Source organism: Cupressus sempervirens, chromosome 1 (genome assembly GCF_028749045.1).
Source record: "Cupressus sempervirens isolate cs-2001-9-10 chromosome 1, ASM2874904v1, whole genome shotgun sequence".
NCBI lineage: Eukaryota > Viridiplantae > Streptophyta > Pinopsida > Cupressales > Cupressaceae > Cupressus > Cupressus sempervirens.
Genome location: NC_143118.1, coordinates 573,015,554 through 573,042,233, shown reverse-complemented (window position 1 = coordinate 573,042,233; position 26,680 = coordinate 573,015,554). Strand labels below are relative to the sequence as shown.

At 32.9% G+C, this 26,680-nt stretch overlaps 1 pseudogene; it reads left to right on the top strand.

The window, feature by feature from the left end:
- Nucleotides 1-21,142: 21,142 nt before the first annotated feature.
- On the top strand, nucleotides 21,143-21,859 carry LOC149578715 (protein HOTHEAD pseudogene; annotated as a pseudogene).
- Nucleotides 21,860-26,680: the final 4,821 nt, after the last annotated feature.

The following is a 26,680-nucleotide window of genomic DNA, read 5'->3' as shown; positions in this document are numbered from 1 at the left end:
CAGTCAAGCATAACAGAGATCTGCAATCAGCAAAGATAAGTTGCACATTATATCAGGTCACTTCATTGTTGCTTAAAACCATTGTAACAGTGAACTCAAAATCTCTTAATAGAGTGGGTTTAACAACCCTATTGTAAATCCTCTAACAAGGTGACAGTTCAGTTGAATTGTTCTAAAGACCTTTAGCAAGGCCACTCCTAACAGGGTGATTAAATCCTCTAACAGGGTCACACCTAATAGTGTGTTTTGTAACCTTTAACAGGGTTGGCTCCTAATAGGGCTCACTTCAGAAGAGTGAAAAACAGTAACTAGTTACATTGGTGGTTTTTCTCATATTGGGTTTCCACGTTAAATCTGGTGTCTCTAGTGTTCATGATTGCTGAATTATTTTTTGGTTATCAGTTCTTAATAATTATTAGTATTTGCTGCATTATCAAGTTTCAGTTATCTGTAACTAAGATCAAGATTTTTAGACATCAAAGGGACTGTGAAATGTTTTTGTGGTAACTGATTCACCCCCTCCCCCTCTCAGTTACTCCATTCTCATTTCCAACAGTTGAGAAGGTCCACAAAAGCACTACTTTGATGGGTTTCTCTTGTTAGAAAATTCTAATTGAGTAGGATATCTATAATGGGATGATTCAATTCAGAACACACTTACATACCATTCACACTTCATTTTCAGACCACACTCATTGTGAGACAAATAAAAGGACAATATTTTGTAAAAAGTCACAAGCTGAAGAATTATAGGAATAGAGTTTGGGATGAGATAGAAGGTCTAGATGCATTCTCTATTGAATCAGTACTGAGGGTGATGAACATTAAGGTTGATTCCCTTGTATTCTTTGCCTCTCTATTACTTCCACATCCAGACTTCAAAGATAAAAGGTATTAGATTGAAATTGTGTATCGATCCTCCATTTTGGACAACATAGAATCCGAGCAAGTCTTCAATGATGATAAGAGTTTGCAGCTATTCCTGGAAAATGATAAGTTTAGTTTTGAACATGAATCTAGTGGAAGTGATCATGAAAGCTTTGATGTCAATAGGAAATAGAATCAAAATGGAGAAGTTCAATTGAAAGGTAATATTACTCCCCCATATTTTGTGGCTTTAGAAAAACTACTTAATAGACATGATTCTTACATAAAGTAAAAAAGAGTAGAAAAGGGGCCTATCATGGGTGAATATGAGGGAGTAAAAATTGGAGATATTCATAATCCTAAAATGATTAATATTGGGAAATGTTGTTCACCTGAAGAGAAAGAAGCTGCAAGAAAATTATTCATAGAATATAGAGATGTTTTTGCCTAGAGTTATGAAGATTTGAAAAGCTATAGAGGTGGGAAGGAAAAACTTCAAATTCCACTTAAGCTTGATGCAGTTCCTTTCCGATAAAAAAAAAGGAATCATAATCCTAAGGTCATGGATGCCATTTTTTAGGAGGTAGATTAAATGTTAAAGGTGAGGATCATCTATCCCATTCATCATTCCACCTAGATAGCTAACATAGTACTCAATAGAAAGAAGAACAAAGAGATAAGAATCTATGTTGATTTCCACAATCTAAACTAGGCATCTCTAAAGGATAAATTTTCTCTTCCCAATATGGATTACTTACTACAAATAGTGGTAGGATATAAAATGATGTCCATGCTCGACGGGTTCTCAAGTTATAATTAGGTTGAAGTAGAAGAGAAGGATCAACATAAGATGACATTCACCACTCCTTGGGGTACATTTGCATATCGCAGAATGCCCTTTGGGCTTATCAATGCTGGTGCTACATTCCAAGGACATTCGTTGATTTGAAGGACCAAATTATAGTTATATACCTAGATGACCTCACTAGATTTTCAAAATAAAGGAAAGATCATATGGAAGACTTGAGGAAAGTTTTAAAAAGATGCCGAGAGCATGGAATCTCTCTCAATCCCAAGAAATCAATTTTTTTTGTGATAGAGGGAAAACTCCTGGGTCATATAGTGTCCTATGAAGGCATCAAAATTGATCTTGAATGAGTGGAAGCCATTCAAAGATTAAGCTTGCCCTCAAACAAAATAGGAGTTAAATCATTCTTTGGGCAACTAAATTTCCTCAAAAGTTTTGTGCCAGACTTTGCAAAAACCATGAAGCATATAGTGGATATGATGAAGGGGAATTCAAATTTTAGATAGAATGAGGCAAGAAAGTAGGCCTTTTAGGATATAAAAATTGCTATTGCTAATGCCTCAGTTTTGAGTCACCCAAATTATAAATGAGATTTCTTCATTTACTGTTATGCTTCTAAACACACATTATCAGTGATACTTATGCAAGAGAATGATGAAGGGGTACAAGCCCCAATAGCTTTCATGAGGATACCTTTCAAAAATCATGAACTGAAATATTCACAGATTGAAAAACATGCTTATGCAGTGGTTAAGGCACTCAAAATTTTTCAATTCTATATCTTGCATTCACATTCTATAGTTTTCATCTTAGATGTAGCAGTAAAAAGTGTGTTAACACAATATGATGTAGGTTGTAATGTCAGAGGAGCATGGGTAGTGAAAACATAGGAGTATGCTATAGGAATCAAGCCTACCAAGCCAATAAGGGGAAATTCTCTATGCAAGGTGATTGCAAAAAACAAGATTACTGAAGAATTAGACGAATCAAGGGAGAAGCAGTTGGTTTTAGCTATAGGTCTCTACAATTCATGGTTTGAGAATATTTCTTATCTACTAACACATGGTGAATGTCCAAAATGCCTAACTTAAAAACAAAGAAGAGATCTTAAATTGAAAATAGCTAAGTATGTGATTTGGGATGGAAAATTATTCAAAAAAGCCATCGATGGCACTTTCCTTAGGTGCATAAACAAACAACAGCGAGAAAATTTGTTGAGAACATTCCACGTTGAAGCTTGCAAAGGAAATTTTTCATCTTTATTCACAACTTTTAAAATATTGAGGTAGTGTTATTACTGGCCTAGGATGTTTAAAGATGCCTATGCCTGGGTAGCAAGATGCAAGAAATGCAAGATGTTTGTTGGACGCCCTCAATTAGCTGCTCTGTCGTTAAGACCTGTCATCATTGAGGAACCTTTTAAGCAATGGGGCCTTAGTTTTATTGGTCCAATTAATCCAGCATCTAGTGCTGGTCAACAATATGCAATAACTACAACTAACTACTTCACTAAGTGGGTAGAAGCTAAAGCTAGCAAGAAAACTACTTTCGAGGTGGTATGCGAATTCATAAAAGAGAACATATTAGTCAAGTTTGACGTTCCAATTAAATTAGTGATGGACAATGTAGCTTATTTCTATTCAATCCAAATTACCAATTTTTGCTTTGAGTATGTGATCACAGTCGATCATTCATCTGGTTATTTTTCTCAAGGAAATGGTCAAGCCGAGTCTAGTAACAAGAATTTGATGAATATTGTTAAAAAACTGGTCTTAGACAATCAAAAGACTTGGCATAAAAGAATTCATGAAGCACTTTGGGTAGATAGAGTAACACCTAAAAGGGAAATTTTCATATCTCCTTTTGAGCTAGTCTATAAGACTAAGGCTAATCTCCCCTTACCTCTGGAATTAGCCATGAATAAACTCATAACAGTGATTGAAGATGATATTTATAAAGATGGTCTATAGAAGAGGATTTTGTACCTAAGCAAACTTGAAGAGGAAAGGGAGGAAATTGTAGATCACATCACATAGCATTAGATGTGAGTGAAGGATATATTTGATAAGAAAGCAAGACCACAAAAATTCATGGTAGGAGATAGGGTGTGTTACTCTGGGATAAGCAAAATGCTCCCAAGGGTATGGATAAAAAATTGATACTTAATGGAAAGGTCCATTTAGAATTCATCAGAAGGTCCATTTAGAATTCATCAGGAATTTGAAAATAATTCTTTCAAGTTGGTTTACCAAGATGGAGAAATGCTGCCCTTGACCTACAATGGTCAGGATTTGAAACTTTACCAGATTGAAAACTGAGAATAGGTAACCCTTGTATTGTATTTAGTTAGTTTTAGTTTCTTCATGTGTGTCCTTAGGTAGTTTTCCTTCCTTTGCCTTTGTTTTCCTATTTTTCCCTATTCTTGTTTTGTTGTGTTTCCACCTTTTATTTTATTGTGAAACCAAACATTTTGAGTTCCTCGCTTGGGTATGCTCTACCAAAGTCCCCAATTAGAGCCTGCTGTTGCCCCACTTTTCATCTTGAATCCATGATGCAAAGTGAAAATTTGTATGTCTTTGTTAATTCTAAGTGTGTCTAGGTATAGTTTTAATCTTTTTTAGGTATAAAGCTTCTCCATCAGATTATCCATTCTTCGCTTCCTTCATATCACATGGTCAGGTAGGTTCCCTCTATCTGATGAGTCTATGGGTAGTCTAGGACCTAATTTGATGGAGATTCTTACAATTCACAAAGTGATCTTTGGTAATGAACTTGTTTCTAGCTTATCATGTTTTTCATGAGAAAGAAGAGAGCTTGCAGAGAATGGAGTATTGCCTTATCTTTGGCAGGCTTTCTACCCTTGAAGGTGATTTCTTGCAGAGACCAACAAATGAGGCTTGAAGGCTGAAGCAACAAGGAAGTAAGTTTTTCTATGGTTAGGTCATACCTCCATTATAGTCTTCCACCTTGGGAAGCATTTAAAATCCTTCATAGTGCTCAGAATCACCTCTAGTAGAAAACTCTAAAGTGGCTTCTCCATGGTAGGATTTTGACCCATGAAGTCAATTTTTTTATGAAGGCATTGGTGAAAGAGAAAAACAAGTAAGTGGGTCCCACTTCAAATTTCATATCCATTTTTTTTATTTTCCAAAACTAAGAGGCATATTGGCCTAAAGGGTAAAATGAAAATAAAAGCATGGGCAAAAAAATGGAAATCGCCTTCACCTTGATGGGTTTCCAACCCTTGAAGGCGATTTTTAGCATCTAGTAAGAAATCAACTTCAAAAGCATGTTGGGCACACAAATTAATCACAAGATACTTAAAGATGGTAATGGAAATAAGTTAATTATAGTTGGGTAGGTATTTTGAGCAAAATCTAACTCGGCCGATATTTCCTTACCGAGTACTCTATTTTCAATTCTTTGAAACTGGGCAAAAAATGGAAAGGTAAAGTTGAAATAAAGGAAAGTTACTATTAGGCCAATGGAAATAGTGAAAAGACATGGAAATACATGTTATGAACTCCCACATTTACTAATCTAATCGATTCATCCTTTAATTTGTTCATGTGGCATGGATCCTGAAAATTAACAGATGGATTAGAATACCTATATAGAAGGAAATATAATGATTTTAGGAATCATCATTTTTCTTGAACTATTATATTGCAGTAATTGTGTAGCATTTTCAAATTTCCTATGTTGAGAATTCATTTCTCTATGCCTAATCTAGATTCAAATTTGCAAATTATCCTATATTCTGACAAAATGGCAACCAGATTCATCGATTTCGAAGGACTGGGTGGGATCAAGTCCACATTGCAAAGTTTCATAGATACTTCACTCCATTTCTATGACATGCAAGACTTTCAAAGGAGGCTGAGGTTAGATTTGATCCACCCCATAACTAAGAAACTCCAAGGGAGCAGATTAGTGGAGGCAGCTAGTTTCCTTGTGGCCGTGCAAGCTCCAAAATTGATTTGGGAATGCATAAATCATTACAATCTAGACACCAAGAAAATTTCGTTACCTGATCATACCATGCTAATCTTGATTGATAGGCAAACTATTGTGAATTGCCTCAGAATTCCAGAACGAGAAGAATTCTTAGAATTGATAGTAGGAGGGGCAATGTTTGAGTTCTCCTTGAAGAAAATAGTGTGGAGAAAAGAAATTATGAGGTCCTAGTTCTTAAAGCCACAGGCTACTAAGAGTAAGGTCCCTAAGACACTTTTCAATACTGATCTCAAGGTTGAGATCATAGAAATTTTGGTTCTCTTACACAAATTTAATGGTGAGGTAGAAGCACTTAATTTTGTTGAACAATATTTCTTTTTGGTGCAAATTATCTATTCAGATACACATTACGTTGATTAGGCTTATCAAGTAAGTGAAAATATATCTAGAGCTCTTAGTGCTGTGAAGTTCCACAACACCTTTTACATATCTTCATTTTTTATTCACATGTTAGCATCCCTTCAATTGTGGATGGGTTTGTCAAGATTAAAAATTTTTTTCCTGATGATGTAAAATGCTATGAGTTCTAACCATGTTTGCAATTATAGAACAGTTATGTAGAATATGTCAAAGTTAATGATGCATTTACTATGAGAATTTGCAGGGAACTACAAGGATGCCTAGAAAGGAGATTCAACCCAGAAGTGATGGTGGCCATCAGTCAATTTGGCAATTATTTTATCCAGTTCTCAACCTTTTCCTATTTACATCTTGTAGCTTTTGATGAATTCCCTTTGAAGCTGCCTAGATACTCGAGGGACATGATTGTGTTGATAGAGATTGTGAGGTAGGCTATCCAAGTGAACATGCTAAGCGGGAGCCTAAAGAAGAAAGGGTATAAATTCCCTATGAAGGTTGGGGCTTATAGTTGCGAGTCTCAATCTGATGCAAAGAACATGCTCAAGGCCTTTGAGATGAAATATAAATTTGAAGATATGAGGTCATAAGACCTATATTCGATCCTAATGGATACACAAGGGATGTGTTACAAACTGGGAGTGTGATCAAACATGTTACCACTATAGAAGATTATTGGGTAGATTGCAAGGATGAGTTGGAGAGCCGAGATTGTGCTTTCGCCAAGCTCACAGTGGAACAAGTAAAGACATATGGTATTGATCTCAATGTTGAAAGATTAGAGGATGATGTGTAAAATATGTACAATAACACATATTTAACTAAGATAAGGAATAATCCTATCAGTTTGGAGCCTTACGTGGATATAGAAAAAGACTTTGATGTAATGATGACCTGAATCATTAAGAGAACTAGGAAATGGGTTGAATGGATTGCTAAAAAGAGTCAGAGTAAGAGCACAACCACTCAAGCTTCTTTAGTAGCTGCTACTCCAACTTTTTCTCAGAGTGCCACACCTAGTGTGATGACAACAACCACTCAAGGAATAGCTCAACCTGCAGGAGGAGGTGATCAACCTCTAGAAAAGAATGCTTCAATAACTCAAACTTGTCAGGATGGTTCTCTACCAATTATTGGAACCCATATGGTGTTGAAGAAAGGAAGATGGAGGAGAAAAAGGACAGTGCTTCCACTCTAGTCCCATCCCCTCATGCCACTCCAGTTCCATCTCCTCACACTACTCCAGTTCCATCTCCTCATATCACTCTAGTTCCATCTCTTCATCATAGCCTTGTTCCATTAGTAAGTGCTTCACTACTGAGGCCAAGTGGTTCCCTGTTACAAATAGTAGATTTTGGAGATGGAAAGAGTAGTAGCAATGAGTCTATTAAATCCGATGAGAAAACAAAGAAAACCCAAGAGGTGGAGAAAGGTCAAAGTTCTTCTGGGCTCATTTCCTAAGATCCAAACAATCCTTTCTCCCCAACTGCAATGGTAGTGACCCCAGCTAAAAAGAATATGTTTAGCATAGAATCACTTGGGATGACCTCCAAGGTAATAGGTATTGATTCTTTATTGAAGGACACTTTGGACAGGAAGAGAAAAAGGAAAGATGAAGGCACCGCTACCAAGGATAATGTTTCTATTATAGTTGGTTCTAGATCTATGCTAACCAAGGTTAAGAAGCATAAGACTTTGTCCATACTTGGGCAATATCCATAAATAGGGCACTTAAAAATGGAAATAGCCAAGCCAAATAGAGAAGAGAGAATGGAGGACATGATGGCTAATGATTTCACTTTGCACTCAATTGATCTTGGAGAGGGTAGACATGATACAAAGGTTGGTTTGTGGAGGTCAAGTAATGAAGTAATAGAAGGATAGTTAGAAAGTCTAAAGATGTCAAAGATCAGGATTAAGGCCGAGTTAGAAGAGTTGAACAATTTCATCAATCAACTGGTCACCCCATTGGAAACTATTTCTAGTATATTAGTGACCAAGAATTCTACTACAACTAAAGTGCAAGCCCTCATTTCCCAACTTTAGGAAGATAAAAAATTTGGTCAAATTAGAAAAGAATGGATTGAGAAGCTCAAATCAAAAGGAGTTTCTATCATAGAACAAATTGGTAATGTTATCCTTAGATTGGAAACCAAAAAGGATAGCCTCATATCAAATAGCAATACTCTGGCTAGAGAAAGGGAAAAGTGTGATGATTGCATCTCCCTTCTAAAGATGATCATCCAAATGAAAGCAAAGGAAGCAGTTAAAGCAAAGATCTTGAAGAAGGGAAACGAACCCATGTTCAAGTGGCTTTAGAGCATGCAGTTCAAGCTAGAAATGATCTATCTAGTTGGAAAGGGACTCAAAGAAATAGAGGATAAAACAAAGAAGACTCAAAGATAGAGGATTCAAACTCATGAAAGGGTTACACACTAATTCACAAACTAGTGGCCAAGGAAAGGCTCTCATTGGAATAGATGTAATGAAAGGTAACTTTTCTACATTTTTGGATAATCTATCTAGAGTGACTTCTAGTAGTCAAAATAGAGTTGTAGAACTCTAGACACTCAATGGATGTATACACATGGCCATAGAGGAGTTGCCAAATTAGTTGAATGTAGTGAAAGAGCTGGCTAGGAAACATTCAAAATGGCTCTTGAGATTCACCAACATACACGTGCCCAACCATGAAGAGCTAATTCAGATTATAGTTGTTGCTAAGGCATATAGAGCAAAAAATAAAATGGGAAGAAGTCTAAATGATTGACTTTATGCCCTCTTTTCATTTTATTTTGTAATTTTTGTAATATGACAAACTAGCATTTCTCCATCTATCATTTTCAAATGATGAACCAATTAAGCTTCTATTGTAACGGTCATCTCGAAACTCTATATGTATGAAATTTAAAGATTAATGAAAGGTCAAAAATTTTTTGGTGTGAGATACTTGATGTTATAAAGACAATTAATGGTATTTTATGTCAATTATTTCTAATTCCATTTTCTAGTATTTCTAGTTTTTTTTCTCTTTTGTTTGAATTGAAGCAAGGAAAGAACATAGTTTCACTCCGTTGTTTCGAGACAATGAACAAATGTGATAAGAATTGTTATTGTTTGTTCAAAGAGAAATCTCTTTAAGTGTTTTTTCCCTTAAGTAATGGTAGTTTAGATTCGAATTAGCTAATTTGGATGTTGGTTAGAATGTTGTTAAACCTCGTGAATGCATAATATGTGTGGTTTTATGAACTTAATCAAATCTTTAGAAATCTTCATTTGGCCTGAAATAGATTCTATTTAGGTCTAACTTGGTTTTACCTCTTCTATTCTCGGGTCAAGAAAAAATCCCTAATTAGCTTTAGGAATAAAATATAATTCATTAAAGATCTATCATAGGGAGCTGTACCTATCAATTCATAGAAAATCCTATTTATCTGTAAGTGGCTTTTCAGTTGTATGTAACGAAATATTGTTCCAAACTTGGGTATTAAAGGGTCAAAATCAAAAGAATAAATCTATTTACCAACACCTAGCACTAACCCTAACTCTGACTTAACTCTAACACTCATTCTACCCTTAACTGTAACCCTAACCCCAAATAATCCTAACTCTAACTCTAATTTTAACCCTAACCTTAATTTTAACCATTATCCTAACCCTAACCTTAACCCTAACCCAACTCTAAGTCTAACACTAATTCTAACCTTAACCCTAACCCTAATTTTAGCCTTAATTCTAACTCTAATTCCAATCTTAACTCTAACTATATCTATTATTCTAACCCTAACCCTAACCCTAACCCCAACTCTAACTCTAGTAATAACCATAACTATAACTATAACTCTTATTGTAACACTAACCCTAACACTAACCCTAGCTCTAATCCTAACCCTAACCCTAATCCTAACCCTAAACCTAACCCTCATCGCAACCCTACCCTTAATCCTAACCCTAACACTACATATAACTCTAACTCTAATGCTAACCCTATAACCTTAACCCTAGCCCCAATTCTAACCCCAATTCTAACCCTAACACTAACCCTAATACTAACACTAGCACTAATAGTAACACTAACACTAACACTAACACTAACACTAACACTAACACTAACACTAACACTAACACTAACACTAACACTAACACTAACACTAACACTAACACTAACACTAACACTAACACTAACACTAACACTAACTCATACTCGAACTCTATATGTAACCCTAACCCTATGCCAACCCTAACTGTAACTGTAACACTAATTAAGACCCTAACTCTACCCCTCACTCTAACTCTAACTCTAACTTTAACTCTAACCTTTACTCTAATTCTAATTCTAACTCTAACTCTAAATCTATCTCAAACCCTCACTATAATTCTAACCCTAACCCTAACCCTAATTCTAACCCTAACTATATTTGTAATCGTAATTCTAGCTCTAACCCTAATTCTTACCATTACCTAACCCTAACTCTAACTCTAACTCTAATTCTACCCCTATCCCTAACCCTAACCCTCTATAAACCTAATTCTTATCCTAATTCTAAGCCTAACCCCAATTATAGCCCTAACCATAACCTAATTCTAACCCTAGCCTAATTCTAATCCTTACTCTAACCCTAACTCTAACTTAGTTCTCACCCTAACCCTAATTCTAACCCTTACCCTAACCCTAACTGTAACCCTAACCCTAATTCTAACCCTAACACTAACACTACCTCTAATTTTAACAACTATAATTGTAACTCTGACCCTAATCCTAACCCTAACCCAAACCCTAATACTAACCCTAACTCTAACCCTAATTTCAACCCTAACCCTAATTCTAACCCTAACTATAACATTAACTCTAACTCTAACCCTTATTCTAACTATAACCTAAATTTTCTCTTTTATTGTTATTCAAATTTCAACTCACCTAAAATAGATAGTTTTCATCTCCCACCACATTTTTCAAAACAAATCTATTCTAACCAGAAGAAAAATTATACATTTTGGAAAAGGACTCTCTCCTCTAGAACGTCATATAGATTTTAATTTTTTATTGATATCATATACTATTTTCTCTTTCTCAAAATCATCTTTTTGAGTGTTAAAATTTGTGCTTGTAGAATTTTTCAATTACAGTATACTATATCTAATTAAAACACTATAAACTCTATATTATAATATTCTTGACTTTGAGCTCTATAAAATAGTGTTTATATGTTATTAAAAATATACCATAAAAACTAGTAAGAGTTATTGAAATGTCAATTTTCTGAAATAATTTTATTTCTTTAGTAATTAGGTACAAACTAGTATAAAACATGCATTTAATTGACATTTCCAATTGGAAAATTTCAGACCATGTATAACTTAGCTAGAATAAGTTTATTTAGATTATATGTTTGAACAAAATTAATTTTTTTAAATTGCCATTTCCAATTAGAAAAGTATGAGGCCATGTATAACATAGCTAGAGTAAATTTATTTAGATCATATGTTTAAACAAAATTGATTTTTAGATAGAAATACTCAAATTTAATCATTCTGATATGCCATCCTGAAAGGTGACACAACATTGTACTTTTACCCTACTCTCTTTACAACTTGATGAGGAACTTGATTATGAATGTAACATGCATAATTTTTTGCTCTGCCCAATACCGAGGTGCTAATGATTTGGAATGAATCATTTTATAGGCCTTTTCCTTTAAGGACCTATTCTTCCTTTTTGCAACTTCATTTTGTTGTAGACTATAGGGAATTGTGTGTTGAAAATCAATTCCTTCTGAGATAGAATTACTCAAACCTTTGGTTGGCATATCCCTCCCATTATCTATGCACGAGACCTTGATAAACTTTCTAGTTTGTTTCTCTACAAAGGATTTGAACTCTTGGAAATACTCAAATACTCCAGACTTCTATTTGAGAAAATAAACAAATGTGTATTGGGAAAGATCATCAATGAATGTTAAAACATATTTGGCCTTGTTGAAAGAAGGATGAGGAAATGGTCCTTCCAAATCACTATGTACTAGTTCCAAAAGGTTTGTGTCTCTCTATGCTTTCCTTTATCAAAATTTTCTTTAAGATGCTTTCCAAGAATGTATCCTTGATAAACTACATTAGAAAATTGAATATAAGGAAACCTTGTAACTGTATCATGTTGATTGAGTTGCTGTAAGTAGCGATAGTTCAAGTAGCCAAATTATTGATGTCACAAATGACTCACTTTATCAGAGTGAGTGAGTAATACAAGTGAAGGTGAATTAGGAACAAAGTGAGGGAAGTGATACAATCTTGGTTGGTGTTCTACCTTTCCCACTATAATTTTTGACTCATTTCTCATCTCACTAATAACCACTACATCTAGAGTAAACTCAACCTGCTTGCCAAAGCCTATGTGAGTGATCTGATAAATAGATAGGAGATTAGTTGAAAAATATGGAACACAAAGAACATTATAAATTGTCCCTTTGCTCATGTCAGTATCCCCTCTCCCATGCACTTCAACATGAGTGTCATCACCCAAAAGAATCTATGGCATAGAAATGACTCTAATGAGGAAAAACACTCTTTTGATGAAGCCATCAAGTGTGATGCACCCTAATCAATAATACATGAATTTAGTTGTGAGGCAACAACAATTGGGTGTTGAAAATACAATAGGGAAAGTAAACTCTTGTGGGGGGGGTGGTGGTAGGTGGTGACTGTGAATCAGTCCTTCAAAAATTTAACCATAAATTCATTCATCACACATTCATTTCATAAATTGCATGTAAACTAAAATAGCTAGCTAAATATATTCATTCATAGTATGAAAGAAAATAACATTCAACACATGTATGACACAAGATATTTGGTTACCCAAAAACCCTCCAATAAGAAGGTAAAACTGGGGTGGGGATGACACCCAAAAATCTCCACTATTGTAGTAATAAAGTGTATCTAATGAAGGTTACAATGTTTGGTCATGAAACATAATCTACCCTATGAAAGGTCTACCCTGTTAAAGGCTTAAAACATTGTTAGATATTACACTGTTAAATGATTTGAGCGCCCTGTTAGAATTGTGCCTAGAAAAAGGACTTTAACTTACAATGAAGTAAGTACCTTTTTAAATAATTTACAATAGAATGTTAAGACTACTCTGTTAAGAGATTTAACTGATTCCCCTATTAGAATGTCTCAGCAATGATCTTGCAGTTAGCACTCTATTGCTAAATAAAAAATCTCCTCTTTCCTGATGTGTACTTGATCCTCACTAATTAGATGTATGTCTTTTGTCTTTTAATTCCTTTCCTCTATTCTTCTCTAACTTATTCTACAATATATCTCAATTCACAACTTCTTAGCCACCATGAACGCTCTATTTTCTCATGCAAACTTCTCTCTTTTCTCCCTTTTCATTCTCATTAAAATTTTTAGGGTTTTTCCTCCTTAAGAATACTTAGGTGACTTAGGGTTAGGTATGAATTAGCGATTGTGATTTTCCTATATTTTTGTTTAATCCTCTCCTTTTTCTGGTTGGTTGCTTGTACTACATAGGGATCCTCAATAAAGATTCATCCTCATCATCTAGAATCACAAAACAATCCTTAAGTCAACTAAAAAATGGTTTACATAGAATTTTGTTCCATTGCAAACAACTATGCCAAAACTATATTACTCAAAACTTGAAGTGTTTGATGCTCGACATCCACTATCTCTTCAATGCTATAACTTGGCCTCTAAATGACTAGCCATCCATTGATCACTCAGAATTTGAATGATTCATCATGTACTATCTATTCGGTACTTGAGTGACTCAAAACTTACTAGTTACTCAACATATACTATATATCTCTCGCTCAACATATACTATTTGACAACTTATGCTTGACATACATTACTTGTTTAGCATGAACTAAGTAAATGACTTAAGTATATTGTCACTCATATGTCAAAACCAATCTGATATTAGTATTAGGGCATTACCCTTTCCTTTTCCTTTACTTGATTCCTTGGAAGATTCTTGGAATGAATCTGACTTGACAGAATCAAGCACTTTGATATTGTTCCTTTCAAGAAGACGAGACAAGTGATCAATTTTCTTCTTCAAATATTTATGTTAATGATATCTAACCAAGTTTTTTACAATAGGAACATGTTTTTCTCTCCTTCTTGGGCTTATTTATTTTTGAAGAAGATGTATCATTTAATGCTCTTGTAGTAGAAAACTTCTTTTCTTGATTCTTTTCTGCTTAGCACTTTTGATTGTTTTCTTTCTTAGGAGGACCTCATTGTTTTCTTGTGCCCTAATTTGCAGTCAAGGCATGAGACTTAGATGGCATGATCATGCCCATATGGATTAACTTATCCTGCTTCTTTGTGAGTTCATTGGCAAACTCATCAAGAGAAGGCATTGTGTAGTTGTTTTCTAAGGCACTTTTAGTAGCATAGAAGGTGGAGATAAACACAAATATGTAGGACCAAAGTTGGAAAGAATAATTAGAATTAGTTTTGAATCTTTCTTCTCAATTCCACATTCTTTCAATTGCAATCTTAAAGATTTCAAGTTAGTAAATAAGTCTTTAATAGTATTAGAGTTACATGGATTTAATCCTATCAATTTATTCTCTAATTGATGGTCTCTCAATTCATCTTTCTTTCCAAATAATCCTTCTAATGTTGTCCATACATTATTAGGAGTTGTAGATGATTCCACATGATAGAGAATCTCTGGAGATATATCCATGCATAAGGTACCATATGCTTCATCACATTTGTTGTACCATTTAGGCTTTTCTACAAGTAATGTTGGTTCAATTTCAAAACCCATTGTTACTCTATATAACCCTAACTTCTTAAGATAGATTGTCATTTTAGACATCCACTCATAGTAGTTATAGAGTGTGAGTAATGGTATTGTAGATTGATCCATTTTAGTGCATAAATAAATATTTTTGAGCCAAATGAAAGAGAAGAAAGGTTAACACAAGAGACTACACACAAGACTACCACCCCCCCCTCCCCCCCCCCCCCCCCCTTTTTACTAGATCAAAAATCACCCCCCAAGATGCAATGATTTTGGCACTTTATAATTAAGTGCATGTATAATTGGAACTTTTGCAAAATATGGTTCAAAGTGGACTTGATGTTTTAATTAAAACTTCCAATTTGAAGAAAATGAATACTTATACAATCAAGACTAAGGATTTCTATGAATCCAAAATATTATAATTGCCAATTTTGGCTAAAGGATGAAAGTGCAATTTTTTCCCAAATAATTCTATATTTTTATAGAGTATTTAAATTCTTCTTGAAAAATCATGAACTTTAAAAACAAATAGCACTCCAAAATCTATCTGTATGAGGTCGTACAATGCTTTGGAAGTTGCAAAATGTAGGATTACATAGGTACAGTCATGAAAACTTGCAATTTCGAATTATCATATGCATCCAAAAATAAAAACTAACATATTATTTGGAGAATTCTACTCCAAATCAAAAAATATTTATGATCATTCAAAGTTAGACTACCAAAAATAAAATGCAATTGAAGAAGGGCAATTCACAAATATCTTTGATTAAGATTGATGCTCAAATGAATGTCATGACAAGGAAAAACATCTCACTGCAATGGTCACAGAGACGTCAAATTTAACATAGAAAGTCGACAACATTTAGAAAAAGTACTTTTCCCACATACATATAAATGTAAAGGGAATTGAATTCTTTAAATTTTTTAGTGCTCCCACCTAAATATGTACATTGATTTGGTCAACCTTGTAGCTAGTCAATGTGCATTTGGGTCATTAAAGACTTCATGTGGGCTTTTCCAAGCATGTTTCAGGCTTCAAATATAATTTTTCAAGTGCCAAATGATAAAAAAATGTCATAGAGAGCTCCAAGCACAAAAATAGGTCGAATAATATATCAAAATTTGTCTCCTAAGCCTTCTAGATGCAATGGTAAGCTTTAATTGGCCTAAAATACTCCGTTCTTTGTGCCCTACTCCATATTTGAGCTCAAAGTATGTGTTTGTAACTAATGAAAATAGAATTTGATTTGAATGAAACAAAAGTCAATTTTGACTTTTTTGAACCTTCTGGATGAAATGAAATTGTCAAGATAGCTTCATGAATGTACTAGAGTGTTGCAATCAACATATCAATACAAATACATATAGGCAAAATAGATATTATTGTGTCTCCATAAATCCTTTATGCAGTTTGTATATAAATGAAAGAGAAGAGCATACAAGATTTTACAAGACCTCTAATAATAATATACTATTTCAAAATTGCTCCGATACCATGTTAGAATTTGTATTAAAAGAAAAAAAACTAGAATCTAATGAAAGACCTAGATTAATCAAGAGGAAATAAATTAGTTGCAATAACAATATAAGAACAATCTCTAATGTAAATGTTTAAAGGCCTAATAACATCAATATTTCCTAATATTTAATATATAAGAGCTAGCCTATTTATATAGGCAAGATTTGAGAGGATACTTGGACAAGATTGAGACAAGTGTCTCAACTTGGAGGAAGTAGAGTCTCAATGGAATCAACCACCTACCATCCTCCTACAATCTAGATGAGTGGTGTCCAAATTGAAACTAATCACATGTAATATCTTAGGAGTAGTCGGAGTCAAAAAGATGACTCATAATATCCTCCTAACAATAATATCTAAAAATATATAATTCCTCCTAACTTATGAGCTCACCTATGTAAACTTAATATAAGAGTTAAATGGAAAAGAACCATTTTCTCTAACAACTAGTAGGTCAAAAAAATTTGGACAAAGAATTTTCTCAAAAAATCATGATCACAAATAAACTTATTGGGGGGTTTCAATACAAACCCCTCAAGACTTTTGAACATGTATCTTTTACCTCGATTAGAAAGTGACATTCAATCAAAAGTCACTTAGTACAAGTAAAAATTTAAAAAATTACATTGGATGGAAAGTAATTATGTTTGTCACTTATATTCCTGACATATTCATCTAGGTAAATTTTCTTAATGGCCATAAATTTCAAGTTGAAAACCTCTTTTATCAAATCATTGTTCAAGACCATAATCCCTATATATATAATAGTTGCCTAATAATATAATCATAATTAGTACAAATTGTATGTATGTGGCATATGGTCATAAAGACATTCATTACTACCATATTGCTTAAGTTGAAGCTCTATATGTTGTTATCAAAATATCTCTGTCTTAGTGCTAACAAAGACATAATTAATGAATCATGTATGCTTATAAAGACATTGGATCCCATTATATTCCCATCATATCTTAAGTTAAGTATTTAGATATTGTATATTATAACTTCTCTCCCTCCCTCAATCATAAATTAATTGACGTGAAGAAAATATTTAGATATTGTATATCGTCGACTACCATTTGCTATGATTATATTTATTCATGGCTAAACATTATTGCTATACAATCTTGGTCTAAATAATTTACTTACTTCTCCTTTAGCCCAACTCTACACCTTTGTGAATATATTGTAGCAAGGCTCAAAAAAGTAAAATGACCCTTTCCAATCTAAATGAAAGTAATTTATTCCTTTTGATAGTCTTAACAAACAAGTGCCACATTATGGCCAGTACTAGCCTTGTAGTTTTTTAGTGCAAATATTTGATAGAAAATATTGTCATATATTATATAATAATTTAAATATTTTATTATAAACATGTTGTATATTATACTTTGTAAGACATTAAAAATAGTTAAATTATGAAAAAGTCTAAAATGATAACAAAGATAGAAAAAAGAAAGATAAGAACTAACCTAAGATTCAAAAGAATATATACTTATAAATTTTATAATAGTACATATATATACACACAAATTTAAAAATTAACAAGTAAAAATATTAATTAATTAAAATTTATCAATAGTGAAGCAATTAGAAAATAGACTATAATATGAATGCAATTCATCATATCTATTACAAATACTTTTTATACATGTTCTAACAAAATATTTTTAAAACATGTAAATGTATGATATTAGTAGTTGAAGTATTATCAAAAATTTTAATATTGAAAATACATAAATGTGCAAATCCTTTTAGTTACTGTAAATATATCTCACAAGTTCATTAAGCTTCTTAATTAAATAAATGTAAATATAAATATAAGTTCAAAATGTGTATGGTAATATAATGATTTATTTATAAATATAAATGTAGATGCTTAATTTAAAAATAAAATTTAAACAGGTTTATTTTTCAATAAGATGTCAATTAAAATATAGTATATAGTAGTTAAAATATGATTAAAGATGTTAGTATTTAGACATTTATACATGCTTATCATTTATCCATAAAAGTTGTAAGATATTTCTTATTTAGTTGTTAGTATAATAGTTATTATATTTATTTAAAATATTTTATATAATTTTAATAGCAATTGAAAAATTTAGTAAAATAGATAAATAAATTATTCTATTTGACTTTGGTCGTTTTATAATACTTATAATATTTATTTAAAAAAATTATATGATTTTTAAAAATCATATATATTTTGAAATTAAATAAATTGTGCTAGATTACTATGGTAATTTAGAAAAATAAAGAGTTTGAGTAGGTTAAGTAGTTTTGTAAAATTTAGATAAAATAGTTTTAAAGGTAAATTAGTTACAAATTAAATAAATAATAAATTTAATTAATAAATATTGTCATCATATGAAAAAATAGTACAATATAGAACTTCTACAAAAAGAATCTAATAACACAAAATTGTATATATAAATCAATAAATTAACTTTATAAAAACTATATATATATATATATATATATATATATATATATATATATATAATTTGTAAACAAGAGTTGTGATACAACTATAGTCTTGCCTAAGGGTGAGTGAGTAGCCGAGTTGGTGTGAAGGCGAGTCGTGAGGCATAGTGTTAGGCTAATGATCCCGGTGCTACGCATCAACTCCGGTTCGAGTCACACTAGGTTTACCACAAACCCTTTTGCCAATAGTGGCATGTTGTGATGGTTAAGTTGTTGTGTTGTTATCCTTGCCATCAAGGTTCAAATATCATGGGGATGAAGTCCCCCGTTTGTGGCCTCACTGGTTCATAGCTCCAGGTCAAAGCGTTTACCCCTCTTGAAAAAAACTATAGTCTTGCCTAATGCAAATGTGGATTGAGATTGAAATAAAAAATTCTTTCACCACTTTTATAAAATATTTGGTGTATATATATATATATATATATATATATATATATATATATATATATATATATATATATATATATATATATATATATATAATATTTTTTCATCAATAAATTTTACATGATAATTATATATAAAATTAAAAGTTTAGATATATTTTTCATAAATATTTTATAAGGAAATAAAATGTTAATTTCATAAAGCATAATTAATGCCGATAGGCATTCTACAATGGTAGAATGGGGGAGTGGGATGGTGTGAGCACGTTAATGTTAACTTTTATTCTTCCAGGTTAAATTTGACAACCATCTACATGTAAAAAGTTTAAATCTTATTATAAATATGTTGCCCCGTTATAAAATTGTTTCAATTTTATAAACCTCGGTTAATTTTTGAAACTTGCCTAGTTTTAAGCTTTATATTGGCCATTTTATCTCTAAGTTTTTGTGAGTTTCTAAATCTTCATGTCTCCAGCTCGTTCTCAGCTATGCCCAGCACTTGAAATTTTTAAAATCCAACTTCTAAGCTCCAACTTATCATAGGTTAATGTTGAGACCCAAAATACGTGTTTTCAAGTCTATCATTAACCATTAAGCTCTCAAAAGGTTAATGATAACTTTCAAAGTGCGCATTTTGGAGTAGGTTAATTAACATCTCCAAAAATGAATTTTTCTTAACCTCTCGAAAGGTTAATGATAACTTTCAAAACACGCATTTTGGAGTAGGTTAAGTAACCTCTCCAAAAACACGTATTCCTCAAACCTCTTTGAGATAGTTATTAGCCTATTTAACATTTCTCCATGAGAAGTTAGATATGTGAATGGCTTGAAATAAAACAAGAGAAAGATATGTCTAATGAGAAGATGAAAGTTTTGGAAAAGCAGATGTGCAGAATCCTCCCTGATCCTAGCCATGGGGAATCAAGCAAGTTTTTGAGAGGATAGATGGGTGTATTAGATAATGAAAATGCAGATTATACAAATGATAATAGTTATGGTGGTGAGGATGGAGAAGCTGTAGAAGAAAATAGTGCAACCCAAGACTGTGCTATAGATATGCCTACTCCACCAAACATGGGTTCAATTCACCAGAAAGATCATTGCCTACTGAAGCAGGCAAAGAAGTACCACAAATAGATAGAGCTAGGGATTCATCAATTACTGACAAAGGAAAGTCGAGTTAATATATTCTCATTAGAAAGATATCATTCGTGAGATATAGAAAAGGTGAAGAAGATGCTTTCCTGTGCTTTTAGAGGTTGGCTACAGACTGTAGAAACATCCATGCGAGTGGAAGCACCTTCTCAATTATCATAGATTGGTTTGGTACATTTTCTATAAGTAAAGAAATGAGGGAATTAAAAGAGTTAGTGTTTGATAAGTTGAAGAAAGGTGTGAAAAAATTTAAAGTGATAGTGTTCTAGATTTGGAACTAGGTAAGCAGGTCCATGCGCAAGCCATTGCAACTACATTTGTGTCAGATGTCTTTGTAGGAAGTGCTTTGGTAAACATGTATAGAAAATGCAAGAGCATAGAGGATGCACGGAAATTGTTTGATGGAATGCCTGAGCGCAATGTAATTTCATGGACTACAAACATGGTAGGATATTCCCAAAGAGGGTATAGTGAGGATACCTTGCACTATAGAATTTGGCAATAGCAGTAATCTAGAATTTATGTGCTTCACATGAAACAAGCAAAATTTTGGAGAAAACATGAAATTTGGAAATGATGGCATAGACCAATCTAATTGGAGTTGTATAGACTTTGCAATGGCAACTGAAGCGCTAAGAGTCAACAATTCACATACAAGGACCCAATTCATAGTCAAGACCAAAATGAGCCATAGGAAAATCATCCTTCTCGTGTGCTATACGAAGATACGTAAACATATTTCTAATAGAATTCCATATAGACCCGTCGTCGAGTAGTGGCAAACTATTGTGTATAATGCACTTTTTGATGTGGGAATCACTCTGAGTAATTGGTTTATGTATGATCATAAATATAGTACCAAGGTTGATGGATCCATCTTTGATAGTCAAGGAAATTGACACACTGCTGCCGACCTCCTTGGGTATGCAGATCCTACAAAGCTTACCGTCTTGCTCCGAGCAAGTGTGCATTAGGTCTACTTTTCCATGCAAGGAGTGAGCAGGCCAATGGCTTCAGGTGTAATGTATACAGATGCAAATGGGAAAACACACACTGCTTATCTGACAAGGAGGGCAGGAAGTGAGGTGATAATATCTGCAGGTGCTATGGGGAGCCCACAGTTGCTAATGCTGAGTGGAGTTGGACCATCATATCATTTGACATCTTTTGGCATTCCAATAATGGTGAATCTTCCTACAGTGGGACAAGGCATTATAGACAATCCAATGAATTCAATATATGTTCCATTCCCAAACCTGGTAGAAGCTTCTCTCATAGAAGTTGTGGGTATCACCAATGTTGGAAGTTATGTTGAGGCTGCCAGCGTTGATTATACCTCATCCTTTGGCAGGAACTATGGAACAATGTCTCCTGAAAAGGGGTAGTTGGTCACAATTCCTCCAATGTAGAGAACGAAAAAGGTGATATCCCATGCCATATAGATGCAGAGTCGTCTGCCAGACTTAGCATTCAGGGGAGGCTTCACATGGAGGCTGTCAAGTTGGGCTTGTGGTGGATCAGAATTACCATGTATTGGGAGTGGATGCTCTCAAGTGGATGCTCTTAGAGTCATTGATGGTTCCACCTTTAATGCTTCACCGAGCATCAATCCTCAAGCCACTGTTATGATGCTTGGCAGGTACGTGGGTGTCAAGATATTGGAGGAAAGGGGGATGTATAAGAGGTTAAGAGAGAGGAATAAACAAAGTAAAGGTTGAAGTGGATCAGATCATTCATTGTTTATGTCATTTTTAGAGGGATCAATAAGGATCGATTATTCAATCCCCCCTCAAAATATCTAAAGTCCAAGTTTTAGGTCATATAGGTTAATTTTTTAGAGGTTAATTAACCTCACCCAAATCACGTATTTGGGAGGTGGTTATTAACCACAAAGAGGTAGTTATTAACCTCTATGTCTATATAAGGACTCCTGTTGGCTTTGTAAAAGGACCTTTTTGGGTTTGAAAATAAGGGAACACTATGTTGAAATTTTGATTAAAAGATGATATTTGGAAAGTATGTACAGATTTTGTCTTTATAATCAGAAATTCCTCTTAAGTTCTTAGTGCAAGAAAATAATGGAATGTGCAGTTTGAGTTCCCTCTTTTCAAATCTAAATTGTTACAAATTTTGATTCTCTTTGTAGTGAGCATTCTCACAATATGGTGTAAATGTTTATGAATCTATGGATCAGTGTTGTGCTAGTAATAGTTTTCAAGCGTAGATCTTAATCATTGTTATTAGCAGTTTTAAGTTAGTAGTTCGGGAAAGCTTTGATGTCGTGTGGTGCATTCGTCATCATGAGCTTTCTCATCTTTAAAAGTTTGATTTCATCTTTTATTTGAAAAACTTCAAAATTATATCATACGAGGGAGCTGCCCCTCTAGATGCAGAGGAAGGCCACATACCAAGGGCCTATCCAACTGTTGGAGACATCAATTTGCCACGTACTCCATTGAGCCAAATCATATATTTTCAAGGTGACAAATCTGTTTACCAACAAAATAGTATATACTTTCAAAATTAATTTAATAAATACCACATAAAATATCCTTTAAATTATCATATTTGGAGATATAATTCATCCATTTTAAAGAAATTAAAATAAAAAGATCAAGTTAGCAAAAAATTAAATAAATGAAGATAAGAGAAATATAAATAATTTTAGATGTAAATTAAATTATAACTATTTTAATTAAATAAATGAAGATAAGGGAAGTATAAGTAATTTTAGATGTAAATTAAATTATAATTATTTTGTAGTGGATATCTATCAACATTTCTTTAGATAGATTTATTTAAAATATCTATATTAGTTTTATTATAGTTTATAATATATAGACATGTGGATATAGCTATATGTTGAATTGTATAAATATTAAAGTCAAGTTTTATTGAACTAATATTTCATAAAAAATTATCATCCTTAATTATGTTAAAAATGTATGATATCAATGTTAAAAATATATAAAGTGTAATGTACACATATATTGAATTTTTGAAAAGAAAAAATGAATAAAACCACTAGCAAAAATATCACCGACCAATAAGAAACAAAAGAATATTTTTACAAAATTAGAATAATAAATTACAAAACATTACAAATATAACAAATATTTTTATAATACACTCAAACTAATCATTGAAAATGAGGTGAAAATATAAGTCTTTGCCTATATAGGTGGGACTAACTAGTAACTTCTTATTGAACTAAAATGATGAGTATTAATTTTTCATAGTGGGGAAGATTGCTCCATCATTGTTTCATGTAGGTTCATTTCCTTCACACATGAAATGTAAATTGTTGGTAAAGATTGATGGACAATTGTTGATGTAGGCAAGATGTGCCTTGATAGCTAATGAAGGCAATGCCATCAACTATATATTATTTTGTTAAGTTGTAGTAGTAACAATAGGAGGGCTAACTAGTTTTGAATTATCTAACCCCAAATTCTTCAATAGACCATTTACATACTTGGATTGAGAGATAAACATGCCTCTTTTTTCCTAGTTCACTTTCAATCCAAAAAAGAAGTTCAACTCTCCTAACATAGGCATCTCAATCTATTTCTATGCATCATCAACAAACTTCTTGCACATATAACCTTTGCCTTGAAAGATAATATCATCAATATATACACAACCACAATAAAAATTATGTTAGTATTAATTAAAGTACATATTTTTGTCAAATAGGCCTTTTTTGAATTTTTCATTAACTAAATATTTGTCTAACTTTCTATACCAAGCACTAGTTTTATGCTTTAAATCAGGGTGAACCCACACTAAGAGGTCAAACTTTTTTGAATGGAGAATTTTTTTTCTAAAAATCATGAAAACAAATAAACTTATTAGGGGTTTTTGTTGGAAATATTAATTTCTACTAATTGTTCGATGCTTCTAGATTATTAGGTTTAGGTTTAGGGTGTGCCGGCTAAAGTATTTTCTAGAAGTTGGGTCAGCCATAGCATTTTCTAGAAACATGTAGATATTTGTCCCTTGTCGGCTAATGTAGATGTTTCCAGAAATAAATTAAGACCTCTATAAATAGAGGCATCATGTAATGCAATTGGCAATGGGAAAATGATGAATGAAATATAATATATTTTATTGTGTGGCAGCACATTGTGTTTTGTGTTTGGTATTTTGTATTGTTCTGTGTTTTTATTTTTCATGCTGCCCACCCAATAGATTGGTATCAGAGCTATTCTGAGTTTCATCAAATTCATATCAAAGCTGTTGTGTGTTTCTACAATTGGTATCAGAGCCTGGTTAGATAGAAAGTTGTACACAATTTTGGATTGTGTATTGTGCTGCTAAATGGTGGAGGATTGTTTGTGAGAAAGATAATTGTTTTGAAGAAGACCACAGAGGAAGTGTTGAGCAGGAAAGAGGGCAAGTCAGAAAAAAGGTATGGTGCAAATTTTTATGGCATTTAAGAAATTATAATAGTAGAAGAATATTGTGAGGATTTTAGCTATCTAAAAGGGTTGTTTCAAGCTATTTGAAGATTTAATTCTGGAAGTAAAAAAGTATTTAGAATTTTCCAAAAAAAGCAGAGTAAAGTGTGTTTAATTATTGAATTCAATGGGAAAATCTGGTAGAGTTCAAAAAGAGAAGACAAACAAGTTAGAAGAAGAACTAGTGATGGTGAAGAAAGAAAATGCAAAATTATTGTGTGAAAAAGATATTTTGCAAAAAGAATTGGAAAAAGTGAGAAATGAAATGGGAGAAGAAAAATCTAAATTGTTAAATGAAATTAATGTCCATATAGAGGCAGTTGAAGAGCTAGAGGATAGGCTAAAATTTGTGGAAGAAATACATAATTGGCAAGTGAAGGAAACACATAAGATTAGAGAGAAAAATAAAGAATTGGAAGAAAAGTTAAAAATGTTTGATGATGTTAAGAAAAGAAATGAAGAATTAGAGGATGAAATGAAGAGACTAAAAGAAGAAAATGATTTGTTAAATGCATGTGTCAAAGAAAAATTAGTATGTGATGTTTCATGTAGTACAAATGATTTGAATTCAACGCTAGAAAAGCGTGACTCTGTTGAGGTTGTTTGTGATAAAGAATGTAAGAAGGAGTATGAAAATATGGCATCAAATACTACCAGTTCCAAAGATAAGAATGTTGGATGGAATATAATGAAGAAAATGGGTTACAAAGATAAAGGATTGGGAAAACATCAACAAGGAATCATAGAGCCTATTGAGCCAATCATGAGACTAAAATATGAAGGACTAGGATATGCGGCAAATGAAAGTAATGATGTCATGAGTTCAAACAAATTTGTTGAAAGTTAAAAATATATGCAATGTTCAAATTCTAATAGGAAAGGGCATACAAAAGAAAAATGTTGGGATCTACATCCTTGTAATATTTGTGGCTTAAAGAGTCATAGTGAAAAGGTGTGTTGGAATAGAAATTGCAAAAGTGATTCTATGGCAGGTTGTATCAAAATGGATTGTTGATGGAACTATGAATCAAATTGGCAGAAAATTGCAGGAATGATTAGAGGGTTATTCAAGTATAAATGTTCAAGCGTAAGGAAGACTTTAGTACTAGTGGGAAATAGATCCAAGCAAGACATCAAAGAGGCAAAAAGTTATCGGCATTTATGACAAATGAGGCAGCATTATCAGTGGATCCTATGAAAAAAAGAAATTTTTGGTAGTGAATCATTTGTAGAAATTAAAGGCCGTAGCCTTGGAAGACACTATTCACAAAGGCATTTATTGATATGAAGATTTTTTGAAAAATAGCTTTTTGGGATTTGGATTTGTATGTATTGTAATTTGATAGTAGAAATTAGGGGGGAGTGTTGGAAATATTAATTTCTACTAATTGTTCGATGCTTCTAGATTATTAGGTTTAGGTTTAGGGCGTGCCGGCTAAAGTATTTTCTAGAAGTTGGGTCAGCCATAGCATTTTCTAGAAACATGTAGATATTTGTCCCTTGTCGGCTAATGTAGATGTTTCCAGAAATAAATTAAGACCTCTATAAATAGAGGCATCATGTAATGCAATTGGCAATGGGAAAACGATGAATGAAATATAATATATTTTATTGTGTGGCAGCACATTGTGTTTTGTGTTTGGTATATTGTATTGTTCTGTGTTTTTATTTTTCATGCTGCCCACCCAACAGATTGGTATCAGAGCTATTCTGAGTTTCATCAAATTCATATCAAAGCTGTTGTGTGTTTCTACAGCTTTCAATAGAAACCCCTCAAGGCTCTTGATCATGTACCTCCAATAGAAACTGAAATTCAATCAAAGGTCATTTAGTATG